Source organism: Mytilus californianus, unplaced genomic scaffold (genome assembly GCF_021869535.1).
Source record: "Mytilus californianus isolate M0D057914Y unplaced genomic scaffold, xbMytCali1.0.p SCAF_1, whole genome shotgun sequence".
NCBI classification, from domain to species: domain Eukaryota; kingdom Metazoa; phylum Mollusca; class Bivalvia; order Mytilida; family Mytilidae; genus Mytilus; species Mytilus californianus.
The window spans coordinates 12,182,228-12,196,818 of record NW_026262581.1 but is presented as its reverse complement, the minus strand read 5'-3'; positions in this window follow the sequence as shown (position 1 = coordinate 12,196,818).

Sequence of the window (14,591 nt, the reverse complement as noted above, 5' to 3'; positions counted from 1 at the left end):
CTGAGGCTTCCCTGCACAGTCAGTGTGAAGGTTGTTTTCTGCAGTAGGAGTTACTGACCGACATAGAAGAGCAGCTATTCAGAAAATGAGCCAAGCAGCAGAGAAAGCGTCTGGCTGGATATGGATGAAGAGAGACAGTAGTAGCTGGAAACCCACCACCAATGCGCAGTGATTGATCACCACTGTGGACCCCCTGGCATTCTGCGAGTTTACCGAGCTAGGGGTCGAAACACATGGTGATTGATGGCCTAGGCTGAGGACATTGATGTTGTTTGCAGTAATTCCACCATTACTGTATGTAAGTAACTTAATAACAAAATTATTCAGGTAAAAACGTCAGCTCAGACCTTGAATCACAAATAATATGAATTAAAAAAAGAACAACTTATATACAAAGGTATTATAATAGGTATTATATAACAGGGGTTTAGGACGACCCTGCTATAACAAATGTTCTGGGGAGTAGCTCACAGTATAAGTAAATAAAACATCAATTCGGATACCAACTAATATATTAATTCAATTTCAAATACAGTCACAATTATTGTTAAACACAGTATAAATCATACATGTAAATACACGGCAAAGTCCAGTATCTATGTTTTGTTCACTACGGGTTTCCGTATACGTATAATATCAACGTCCATGCCTTAGTCTGTCGGGTTCCCAACTAAAAGTCACACTAAATCTTAATTGTACTATCTACTACATGTAATATTACATCATTAGCTGTACACCGACAAAATGCAAAAGCACCCTAAGTGTTAAGATAATAAACTTACCGCTAAAGTATTTAGACAATGGACAATGACAAACGGATTATACGTAATGTCAAAAACGGTGTAATTAGCACATACATGTAGTTAAAGTCTTTTAAAATTAAAATGACTGACATGAAAGAAAACAGAAGAGTTGTCTGAAAGATAAATTAAATGAAATAAATGAATCTAAAAGTTTCTATATTTTCACACTAAAAGTAAATGGAAAATATCACTGTCACAAATATCTGAATATAACTGTAGAATTCGCTTTGGTGTTTTCTAATCGATAATTAGAGAGATAGATGTTGGGTTTTAGTGTCCGGCTATCTGGGTGGATATTGCAGACTTCATGGACCTATTCTTGCAGTGAAGGATCAGCTGTTGCTCTTTTCCCTTTTTTCTTGCTCCGACCTGGTGGTTGAGTTTGGTACGGATCGTCTGGCCGTTCTTGTAAGGCAAAGGCAATTTGAATGGCCTCTGGATCTGGCATGGTTATCGGAGATGTATGGTGTACGAAGTAGGTCGGGGCCATCGATGTCAAACCCCTCTGTAAAACCTATCCTAAAACGCTTACTTTTAGGTTTGGATGGAGTATAGAAGTATACTCAGGGGGTTGTATGAACTGGTGACAATGTCCGTCTTGATGTTGACACCCTCTGGTTCTCCACGATACTTTGTTGGTATGAGTGGTATACCAATAACTGTGTCCCTTGCTTGCGTCTGACAGATGTTGTCTACGTTTGTACTGGTGGTAGGTTCAGGGGTAGCAGCTGAAGAAACGGCTTTTTTTGGAGTCCATCCACTGGGTGAAACGCTGAACATTTCGTCTCATGGTAGATAGAGTCTTATGTTTCCTTTGTAGGGCCGACTTAGGGTTCCTCGATGTGGTGGCTGGGTCCTTGGCCTTGATCCAGGTGAGTTGGTTTGTAACCTGGTTAGAACTAGCAGTAAATTTCCGATAATTAGAAAATGGAGCTAGCAGAAATATTTACAGGTATAAACCCGAATTACCTCTTATTACGCAAGGAAAAGTAAAAATAAACAAGAATTATTGATATCTACGGACTATTTTTTATTACTACACTGCTTGGGAATTACATGTGATCCCTATTCTTTAAGGAATTGAAATCCCTGATTACACTTTATTCCTATAACTTATATAGGATTTATCAGTGTTATTTGTATGTTGTTTGTCACGAGCTGTATACTTATGGTCTGGGGACACAATAACATCAAACAGAGTCCCTAGTGTGGACAGTGTATTGTATTTTGTTTGTCACGAGCTGTATACTTATGGTCTGGGGACACAATAACATCAAACAGAGTCCCTAGTGCGGACAGTGTATTGTCTTTTGTTTGTCACGAGCTGTATACTTATGGTCTGGGGACACAATAACATCAAAAAGAGTCCCTAGTGTGGACAGTGTATAGTCACGAAATAGAAGTTCCTTCATAATATAAGTTCCAAGTGGAAGAAATATTCTGTAACATTATTTCCACTGGAACAAATATTACAGTACAGTATTTGTTCCCAACGGAATAAAGGGTATAGAATATTTGTTCCCAACGGAATAAAGGGTATAGAATATTTGTTCCAACTGGAACAGATATTATGGCATTGTTTATAACAAATGTTCCAGGGAACTTCTGTTAGGCGGAACAAATAAACGTTGACACTTTAACTTGCATTTTTTTTTCATACGCCTTCCAAATTCATTTCTTTATATTTTATGCATAAAATAGTAAGTAGGGGAATGAAATTACATGCCAAAAAATTTGGGAGATGAATTTTTAGGTAAAGTAGTGATTTGGTCCAGTTTGAAAAGGTCAAATATTGGTATGTCTGAAGCTGCCAAACTGAATTAGAGATCCTCTTAACATAGAATTGTCCATATAATGAGTTAGAGCCGATAGACTTTTCTATGATTTTTATATGATTTGTCCAAAACGTATCTTCAGATCATATGTTTTCGTACGTCATATGAATTCGTACTATGCATGCTTTTTCAATGGAAATTGTGACGTCACATTGCATTCTAAATAGTACAAAAACCCACAATACGAGGATAGTACACTACACTGTAAAAATCTTGTTTTTGGATAGAGCTGGTGCGATCTTTTTTTAATTTGCTTTTTTGTCTAAAAGAAATGCTTTTCGAAATAACTGTGTTCTCGGGCATTATGGCTTAGGACAATAATGATTATTATTTGCTGGATATGGGAGACAATTTTTAATGTCCGTGCATCTGGAAAAAATTTAAGGCATAGCATTTTATGTTTCAGAAAATTAAAAAACTTAACTGAATTTTGCTGTCCACTTTTTTCATTCCTGCAATAGGTGCCAAAATAAACAAAGTTGAAAAAAATTTTGAGAACTCCCCCTATTGTAATAATCAAAGTGAACTGTATTTATTGACAATAGATATCTGACAACAATAGGAGATTTAAATTGTGTACCTGAGTGGACCATATCAGTTGAAACTCCAGTGTTCGTTTATTTTATCAATTTCTGCAGGACTAAGAAAAAGTGTACAGCAAAATCCAGTTAAAATTAAGTTTTTAATTTTCTGAAACATAGAATGCAGATGAATTTTATATATCTAGGGCATGCTATGCCTTAAAAAGTTTCAGATGCACGGATTTGTCTGCACTCAGAGTAAATTTTGCGGTGAAAACAGCCATTTTAGATCATTTTAGCCAAAGGGTCCTAATGAACCTTAAATCCCAGTTACTTATCAATGCTAAATAATAATGTTGTTCAACACTACACCTTAAGATCTGTCTCTAATAACGATCTATTTGTTCCAAGACCAAATACTAATTCTTATAAAAAATCTTTTCATTCTTCTGAAACCAAGGTATGGAATAATTTACCATTCACAATAAAAAATTGTCGTAATGTGGAATTATTCAAGAAACATTGTTCCAATCATTTTCTTGAAAATTTCTATGCAAGATATATATATATATATATATAGATAGATAATTCAGCTGATCTGTAATATTCCATCTTCATGCCTTATATATCATGTACTGTGTTACGACGCTAGATTAAAACTGCCCAGTGACGAGGAAAGGTAACACCCGGCAACCGAAAGCTTGATTTTTGTCGAGCCTAGGTGGTCGAGTGGTCTAGCACATCGGGCATAGTGCAAGGCGTTATCCAAGTAACATGAGTTCGAACCCCGGCAAGGGAAGAACAAAAAAAATTTGCTTCCGCAAATTTACAGATCTAACATTGTTGGGCTGTTATTTAGACGAATTATATATATATATATATATATATATATATATATATCGTTTTGTTAAAATATACTTTTTCACTTTTTTGGTCTTTTGGAAAATGTTGTTTGTGCTGTATTTAGACCCCTCTAACAAGAAATTTGTTTTGCATGCACACGTATAAAAATTGCGGTTTTTATCCAACGCAATCATAGGTTTGAACGTTGTTTTCAATTTAGACTTGTTTATATTTTTTCGTTTGGGCTTGTATTATATTTGCCTTCGGGTTTATATGATCCGTTCATCCTATTTTGACTCCTCATAATACACCAGTTTCACATTTAACTGCGCATGTCTAATCTAATTAGCCAAACTATGAAATCACGCGATAATTACCGAGAGTTCATCAACTGGGGGCTAACGGTTGATAAGCAGTGACCATGCAGACTTGGAAAAAACAATCATCTGATTAAGTGTTTGCGTTTACATGTCCATGAGCATCATTTGAATCAAAATATAAAAAAAAAAATATATTGACGAGACAACTTTATTAACAATGACACATTAAAAGATTTTAAAACGGACTACTGCTGTGTTGTTGGTTGCAGTAATATACGATCTGATATGCCGCCTGGTTTAATTGTACCTTTAATTGTCACGAATTCACGCTGAGGTCGTTCACTTAACGGGAAGAATAAATTAGATAAATAAGCGGGGCTCACTTCATATACATAGTATTAGGTCATAAATTAAGAAGTCAATTAACACCTTAGCCATGTGGAATCTTTACCTTGTACAATCTCACCAGGTGACAATTGATAAAACCGTATCCTTTTCAATACATATACAGTTACTGAAAAAGGGCGACCATTTGATTAGCTTATACAACTTTTGTACACAAATATTTCCTGCATTTTGTGTTGCAGATTATTCTTTTCCATCCTGCCTTCGGGTCATAATTATTTTTTTTTAACTTCTTCTAGAATATTAATTTTCTACCCCCCCCCCCCCCCCCGCCCTAAAAATCAAATGGTCATCCCCTAATACAGATGTTTAAAATGTTTACCCTGGTACCTAATATACACCGAGATATCATGGCCAGTACGGTTAATGCCACTAGGAATATTTTAATAATTTAGGAGGAGGGTCATTCAGCAGTTTAATATTATTTTATGGTAAAGCGTGGTAAATACAGGATATCCAATTACTTTTAATGGCATGAAAACTGATAAAGTTGAAAATATGTAGAACATTACTCTGGCCACTGGCACTGAACCTCTGCTTAGACGAGGTCGATCATGAAAATAGCTTAGAAATTAAAATGGTATTGAATGCATTGTATTATAGTGTGATGTTTGAAAATTGAAGATAAACCTGTATTTCTGATACGTATTTTAAAACTGCCTTATATCTCACTTTATTATCATGACCGTCTTAAACATCACTGACGCAGAAATATTTGAAACAAATGTACATACAAATAAGAAGATGTGGTATGAGTGCCAATGAGACAACTCTCAATCCAAAGTTAACAATTATAGGTCAAAGTACGGTCTTCAATACGGAGCCAGGGCCCTGTCTACTATATGTCTATTACAGTTAACAGAAAAGTGTTCTATTTTATGTTATATGCCATGTATGCTAAACAAGATAAAACGCATGGTGACTCAATTTTTTTCTGTTTGTATTCTGAAAGCATTTAATAAGAGCTATCTTCTCACATTTTATTTTGAAATTCTATCATTCAATTTACCTTCAAATATTCATATAATGATACCTTAAAAATTTTCTCTGTGTAATCCATACAAAATGTTTCATTTTTTCACAGCATGTAGCTTGAAACCAAAATCGGTGACCTATCATTGCGTTTTTCATATTTTTAACATATCACAATATATACTACATCTTCGACAAAGGATATAAGGAAAAATTCTATCAATTTTCGTTTATACTTCCATACTACCATTAGTGGAAATTTCGATTATTTAGTAGTGCTTGTAACTTGACAATGTCCTTGTACCCATAAAAATTCACACAAAAGTCACCATAACAGTAACCTGTTTTTGTTTAAAAGAAAATTAAAAGTTTGAGTCTATGATACTAAACCTATATGTAGGCCGCAACCCTTTACATGCATGTCGCAAGAAGATGTAAACAAATATTTAAGAAAAACTGGGAATTGATACTGGAACAGAACTGAAATTAAATGTATTTCTGATGTTTAGGTTGTTTTCTTTTTATCAAAATATTTTCTCGTTTCACGAAAAATCAAACTGACATACAGCAACGTACATAGCGCAGTAAGCAAAAGAAAGCAATTACAAGATTAATACTTTTTAAACCCATAAACACAACTGTTAGGAACTCTTTACAGCAACAAGATGACCTATTTTCTCGTTTGAATTGTTTTGTGTCGTGACCTTTTAGAGCTTACTATTCGGTATAAAGTTTCTCACTATCGAGGGCTGCATGGTGACATATGGTTGCTTTCACATGATCTGTCATTTGGCTCTGGTGGATATTTTTTTATTTTAAATTTATGTTATTCTCTGTATAAACGGTCAAACTATTTATTCTGAATATTTATTAATAAATCGTAAAATTGAATAATCTCCAGCATACACCACGAGAGAGATATGTGTATTATCGGTTGATTTATTATAGTGTTGCTAAATATCAGAGTCAATTTGATGTAGCCCCCCTGTCACGTATGATATCGTTAATTATCGCGGGATTTAAACTCAAACGCGCATAAGATTTCGAGATCAGCGTTGATAAGTCGCTTATGTGAAACTGGTCTATTCAAGAGTCTATCCTAAATTGAGGTAAATTGTATGGCTTTCCAAATACCGTTTCGATTCCTAACATCACTGAAGAGACATTAATTGTCGAAATCCGGATAATGTGTACAAAAAACTTTGCACCTTTTGTTTGCGGTATACCATCTTTTCCGCAAGTTTATTGTTTTCTGTTTAGTATTAAATTTATAATTAAGATCCATTTATTCCATCGGTGATCCGTTTATTTGGCAATCGCCAATGGCAGTCAGCAGGGTTTAAGAACATTTGTTGTTCAACCTGTTAGTCAAATGCGTTTGTTAAAATCACTTTTTAGGTCTTTTGGAAAATGTTGTTTGTGCTGTATTTAGACCCCTCTAACAAGAAATTTGTTTTGCATGCACACGTATAAATATTGCGGTTTTTATCCAACGCAATCATAGGTTTGAACGTTGTTTTCAATTTAGACTTGTTTATATATATATATATATATATAATTAAGATCCATTTACTACATCGGTGATCAGTTTATTTGGCAATCGCCAATGGCAGTCAGCAGGGTTTAAGAACATTTGTTGTTCGACCTGTTAGTCAAATGCGTTTTGTTAAAATATACTTTTTCACTTTTTTGGTCTTTTGGAAAATGTTGTTTGTGCTGTATTTAGACCCCTCTAACAAGAAATTTGTTTTGCATGCACACGTATAAAAATTGCGGTTTTTATCCAACGCAATCATAGGTTTGAACGTTGTTTTCAGTTTAGACTTGTATATATATATATATATATATATATATATATACAAGTCTAAATTGAAAACAACGTTACAAGTCTAAATTGAAAACAACGTTACAAGTCTAACTTGAAAACAACGTTCAAACCTATGATTGCGTTGGATAAAAACCGCAATTTTTATACGTGTACATGCAAAACAAATTTCTTGTTAGAGGGGTCTAAATATAGCACAAACAACATTTTCCAAAAGACCAAAAAAGTGAAAAAGTATATTTTAACAAAATGCATTTGACTAGCAGGTCGAACAACAAATGTTCTTAAACCCTGCTGACTGCCATTGGAGATTGCCAAATAAACGGATCACCAGATGTAACAAAATGGATCTTAACTTTTAATTCAATACCAAACAGAAAACAATAATCTTGCGGAAAAGATGGTATACCGCAAACAAAAGGTGCAAAAATTAGTACACCATATCCGGATTTCGACAATTAATGTCTCTTCGGTGATGTTAGGAATCGAAACGGTATTTGGAAGGCCATATAATTTACCCCAATTTAGGATAGACTCTTGAATTTTGAAGAGTCGAAATAGGATGAACGGATCATATAAACCCGAAGACAAATATAATACAAGCCCAAACGAAAATATATAAACAAGTCTAAATTGAAAACAACGTCCAAACCTATGATTGCGTTGGATAAAAACCGCAATTTTTATACGTGTGCATGCAAAACAAATTTTCTTGGTGGAGGGGTCTAAATACAGCACAAACAACATTTTCCAAAAGACCAAAAAAGTGAAAAAGTATATTTCAACAAAACGCATTTGACTAGCAGGTCGAACAACGGATGTTCTTAAACCCTGCTGACTGCCATTGGCGACTGCTAAATAAACGGATCACCAGATGTAACAAAATGAATCTTAACTATTAATTTAATACCAAACAGAAAACAATATATATATATTTAGCAAATTTGCAATCAATTCCATCTTCCTGCCTTATATAATTATCATGTACTGTGCTACAACTCTAGATTCTACTGACGAGGAAAGGTAACACCAGGCCACCGAAAGCGGAATTATTAAGTTCAGCCTAGGTGGTGTGGTGGTCTAGAGCGCTGAACACAGTGCAGGCGGTGTTGTCTCGATATCCCAATAGCATGAATTCGAATCCCAGCGAGGGAAGAACAAAAATTTGCTTCCGCAAATTTGCAGATTTAACATTGTTGTGCTGATATTTAGAGTAATCATATATATGTACATATATATATATATTGTATTTTGATGTTTGAATGTTAACTGTATACATGTATTTTGTTTGTGAGCCACAATGAAAATTAGACTAGTTCTAATTTTGTCACCCTCTTTAAATAAAGAATTCATTATTAATGTTATTATTATTATTATTAATCAGATGTTTGCGTAGCAGGAGACGCATATCCTGCCGGCACACTCTTTCTTGCTTCCGTTGGAGTTAATATGAGTTCTGAGTCAATCTAATATATCCGTCTTAGTCCTATTTTCCTCTAAAAGTGACAAAAAATAAGTCAGGTAATTTAAAGTCTTCCATTATACCTATTACAATGATAATCACAGAAGTGAACGCTTTCAAAGATGTTTGCAAAAACAAATAAATGGTACCTAATTTCTCATCATCATTTTAAATATCAAGAAGCAATTCCTGATCTTTCACGATAAGATTACCAGATTTATATAAATATTTAACTTTTTGCTAACATTTTAGATAAGCTACTGCAATTGTTTTAGCAGTATTTGAAAAGAGTTATTTAGAATTGCATTGTTCAGAGAATATTGATTCTTTCATTTTTATGAATCTATGCTTGTTTACGTTTTGGTTACATATCATTTCGATTATCAATCTGCCTTTTGAAGTTTTGTAAAAAAAAAAAAAACAATGACTCTTTGATTTCTCTCAGATACTGATCATGACGTTGAACCATTTTGACAGGCATTTTCTTTCGAATTATTTATTTATATGATTCGATAAATTGCATTGCATACTGACCTTGCATGTGTCCTCTCGATATCATCCTAAACATGCATGAAATACTTGCCACTGGACGTTAAGCAACCAACAATCAATGTATTCTCGATAAAAGTTCCTTCACGACCCGATCGTAATGGACTTCACCGCCGCAAATCTATTCTTTCACGATTAATTGTTTCGATGTGTACATATAACTAATGATGAACGTGATTAATCTATAATATTTCATAATGGATTGAATGCTTATGTCTCGTGAACTAAGACAGATTTCTCTCAGTACACGTATATCATGTGAAAGAAAGTGTCCATCAAAGTTTAATTTATGAAGACATGTGTCTGAACAACATCATATCTGATCAGCTGAACATCAGTAAAAAGGAAATAAGCGGCTGCTTTAATTGAATTACACGAAGGACTAGTTATGTGTATTTATATCGTACTTGAAATAAATAGATAAATAAATGAATAAATAAATAAATAAATAGATAACGGACTTCTAAAAAATCGGTATATTGAAGAAGCATTTTTACATATTCACACAGGATGACAAAAATTTTACTATGCATTTCCTCACCATTTCTTGGTTTCAGTCCTTTCCTGTCTTTTCTGATCATGATGTGGCTGTAACGAGAGCGTTATCCTTTTGATCCACTTATAATGTATGCAAAAGTATAGGTGTAAAAAAAACACTGGGCCAATCATTTCAAAGTGCTATATATATTTAAAATACGGTATTAGAAATATAGAAAACTACAGTGCAAAAAAAAGGTAAAACGTTTCGATTGTCTTGTTTTTAGTACATCAATAAAGATGATCATCTGATATTTCAATTCGGCACTCCATGTATACATGTCAGAGGGTTCCATTTACACAAAACCTATCATTACCCAACTGATGTCCTGTAATCGGAGCACAATACTTTTGACACTTATTTTGTGTCCGGGGTACATGGACACATATTACATCAGAACGAAGGGGTATATATGAGGTGCTAAAGAATATAAAGGAAAAAATCATTCTAAGATACAGCGCAATTTGTTTTACGAGCTTAATAATAAATAAACAGGACGAAACAGGTAGACACAGAGCGCTTCTTCTATATAGAAATTAATCCTAGTGGGAAAACTGGTGAAGCGAGAAAAATAAAAAGTTGATAAAATTTACGTCAGTATCAAACTATACTGATTAAAAGTGATTTCGAATAAACTCATTATAGATACTACGCTTCGCATTTTGTACGGGGCCAGACTCGCGTTTTGTCTACATCAGACTCATCAGTGACGATCGAATAAAAAAGTTTAAAAGGTCACATAAAGCACGAAGTTCAGTTGAAGAGCATAGAGGACCCAAAATCCCGAAAGGTGTTGGCTATGGCATGGTATTGGTTGCAAAAATTTGATATTTTTCATTTAAATGCAATATTTTTTATTTAATTGGTATATTTCTTCATTTAAATGCAATATTTTTTTTTTAATTGGTATATTTCTTCATTTAAATGCAATATTTTTTTTATTTGAATGGTATATTTTTTCATTTAAATGCAATATTTTTTATTCAAATGGTATAATTTGTCATTCAAATGGTATAATTTGTCATTTAAATGCAATATTTTTTATTCAGTTGGTATAATTTGTCATTCAATTGCAATATTTTTTATTCAATTGCAATACTTTTTATTCAATTGGTATATTTCTTCATTTATTTTCTATTTTTCTTCAATTTCTAGAAAGATAAAACATATTACCAACAAAGCAAATAGTAAATGAAAAATACACATTTACCCGCTTTACACACGATGTGTACGTACGTCTCAATCCATCATGTCTGAGCTCACATAAAGATTGTTTACATCACGAAATATTTACGGTATGAAATCCATTTCGGTACACTAACATGACGATTTCTTAATACAAAATTAAATGAACAATGCCTTTTTATGAAATGTACGTGTTAATATCAAACTGGTTTAAAAAGTTTTTTATTTGAACCTTCTTATTGTTTTTTAAACGTAAATGCACTGACATATAATATTTTAAGCCATAGGAATTTCGTTTTTTTTCACTCGATAAAAGAAGGACGCACTCGAAAAAACACGGATATTTAAAACGAATTAACTCTCCAAAATGCCCTTTTAAATGCAAAATAAAGACTTTCTGTAAAGTGTCTATATATTTAAGTTAAAAAAAAATTAAAGTTCAAAATGCTCCGGCTAAAGTCCTTTTATTCACTACATTATCTAATAGAAATTAGAAGATGTGGTATGAGTGCCAATGAAACAACTCGCCATCCAAGTCACAATGTGTAAAAAGTAAACAATTATAGAACAAAGTACGGTCTTCGGCTTTAATCTATATTTCAGAATAAAGCATTGTGAAGCTAAATTAAACATTTTAAAACAAAATAATGTAGGGTTGATGATATTTTTTTTCACAAATACTAATTTATCTTCTATGATCTTTCATATACGGTTCTAGCATCTTTTTTTACGTCTTACCAGAAAGAAAGACTGTTTGCTTACATTTTTTATCATATTCACTCGAAAAAAAAAGGGGTCACACGAAAAAACCCGACCAAATCACTCGAAAAAAACACGATCCCAGCCGGACACTATACCTACTGTGATTATGTATCGGGATATTGTATTCTAATATTTTTAAAAATGTAAATCTTCGCTGTATGTTGATAACTTCTTTATTATAAAATTCATATACATACAAAATCTTAAGCTCTTTCCGTACACCAATTTTTAGAGTATTCAACATAGTCCCCAGCATAGTACAATTTTCCGAAATCTACATCTTTTTTTAACAGCACGCTGGTCTTCTCATTGTCCTGGGAGCTTTCAGTTTAAAAATATTTTCTTTGTGTGAATATAAAGTTATAACATTTATGCTTGTTCCGGTAAAAACATTCAAGGGAACATTCAAGGGAAATTTAAAACAAAAGAAAAAAATTATTATTCATTAAAAGATTTTACTATTATTCATTAAAAGATTTTACTATTTTTCAACATTTTTTAAATGAGGTTGTCTCGAATTTTGTAGAACATGATTTTTTTTTATGTATTTGCAACTGTTCAATCGTCAATTTTAGAAAGACAAAGTTATCATACGTGAGCGTAACGGTATTGGTACATGAACCGATTTATTCCAACAATTTTTATTGGACAGCACTTATGGAAATATTGACATCAAATTGATATCAAATCGGGAGTGTGCTATTTCACATAATATTTATATTTATACTGCACTCGTTCTATTTGAGCAGTCAAAATGCGTTGACCGTATATTTCTATGTCATATACAGTCACTGACCTGATATCACTTTTCCTCATGAATATTTAAATAGAAATTGCCGAAATTATAATTAATTATTCATATGACCTATTCAACCTGTTCTTGTTTCCAATGTATACAACGACTCAAACTTATTTCTTTTGCAATTTTTAGAAAAAAAAACATATTTCACTTGTTAATATTTTTGGTTTGCAAACTATAAATCATTATGTTTTATGCTTATTGTTGATATTTTAGTTCATTCTCAAACAAATTCGTTCACCATCGATTGCGGGTTTCAACAGGTAATGTACATTTCATTGTGTTGTATATTTCTCCGCATGCATGATATGAGGCCTTTTTATAAACTGAGGGGGAAGTTTCCCAACATTTAAATCTAATAATAACATTAACACATTAAACAACAATTGAAAATGTTTTTTTTTTAGATTGCAGTATAAAGACAATAATAGTGCATTGACTTGACATATCAACGATATAAGGATTCGGCCCGAAACGGGGAAAAAGCTCGGCAGAGCCTCGCATTTCCCCGTTTCTAAGCCTCATCCTTATATCGTTGATATGTCAAGTCAATGCACTATTATTGTCTATGCATACAGTTTATGTAATCGTCCTCACGATTATATTTCCAGAACTAAATCTGCATGATCTCCTCGTACAAAATTTATAGTAACTGTTTACTTTTTTATCTGTCTCAATAAATAACCACGTCACGAACAATACACGACGAACAGTTGTACAAATAAACTCATCAAAGATACCAGCCTTATACTTTTGTACGCTATACGCGCATTTCGTCCACAAAAGACTCATCAGTGATGCTCTGGAATACAAAATTTTAAAAGGCCAAATAAAGTTTGAAGTTGAAGAGTATTGAGGACCCAAAATTCCGAAAGGTTACTGCAAAATACAGTTAAAGTAATATATTCCTGAGGTAGAATGTTTTCTTGGACACCATTTATGGTAACTACAGCGTGATTTACTGTAATAACATTGTACTTGATGATATTTACTGATCCTGTCTTTGAAGTTTTTTTTTCAGATATTCAGACTTATTTTATCCATGAAGTGCCATTTACAATTTTGCCTGCTAACCCCAACTCCTACTTTTACTTTTATAATTTTCTGACAGATACTTTAAAAAAGGCCATTGTTGAAAATCTTATAAAATCCTTGTCATTTTTCGTAGTTTCTGATAACCCGAATAATTCAGTCCCTCCCCGTGATCGACTCTCCCACTCGCGCAGCCAACGTCGAGCAGCGGAATATAATGACTGAATTATTCGGGTTAACTTTCTGATAGAAAAAAGTGCGAATGTTAATTATATGAAAAACCTAGAGAGAATCATTTCCCGCCAAATTTACAATTGCTTATATCTCAAAAAACAAGGACATTTTTTCTGCTTTTCTAGGTCCTTCATTATATACTTTCAATTTATAACATGCTTGTTATTTTCAAACAGATCAACGAACTTTATTAATGTCTTCAAATTACTTACAACGTGCTTGAACTATTTATCCGTATTTTACTGTAATTTTTCACTATTCAATTAGTCTAGCATATTAAATCATACCAGTACAATATTTGATTTGCCTTGCTAGCATCCTACTTACAAATATTGTATTATATATTCGACCTTGTGTTTCTGAGTGTTTTCTTATAAATCTTGTATATAAAATACATTTTTTTAATTGTAAAAAGACTCATTATTTATTTTTTAATTTAGACATTATATAGAAGAGATAAAATAGTATATACACATGTTAAAAAAAGTCTGTGGATAATTCTGGAT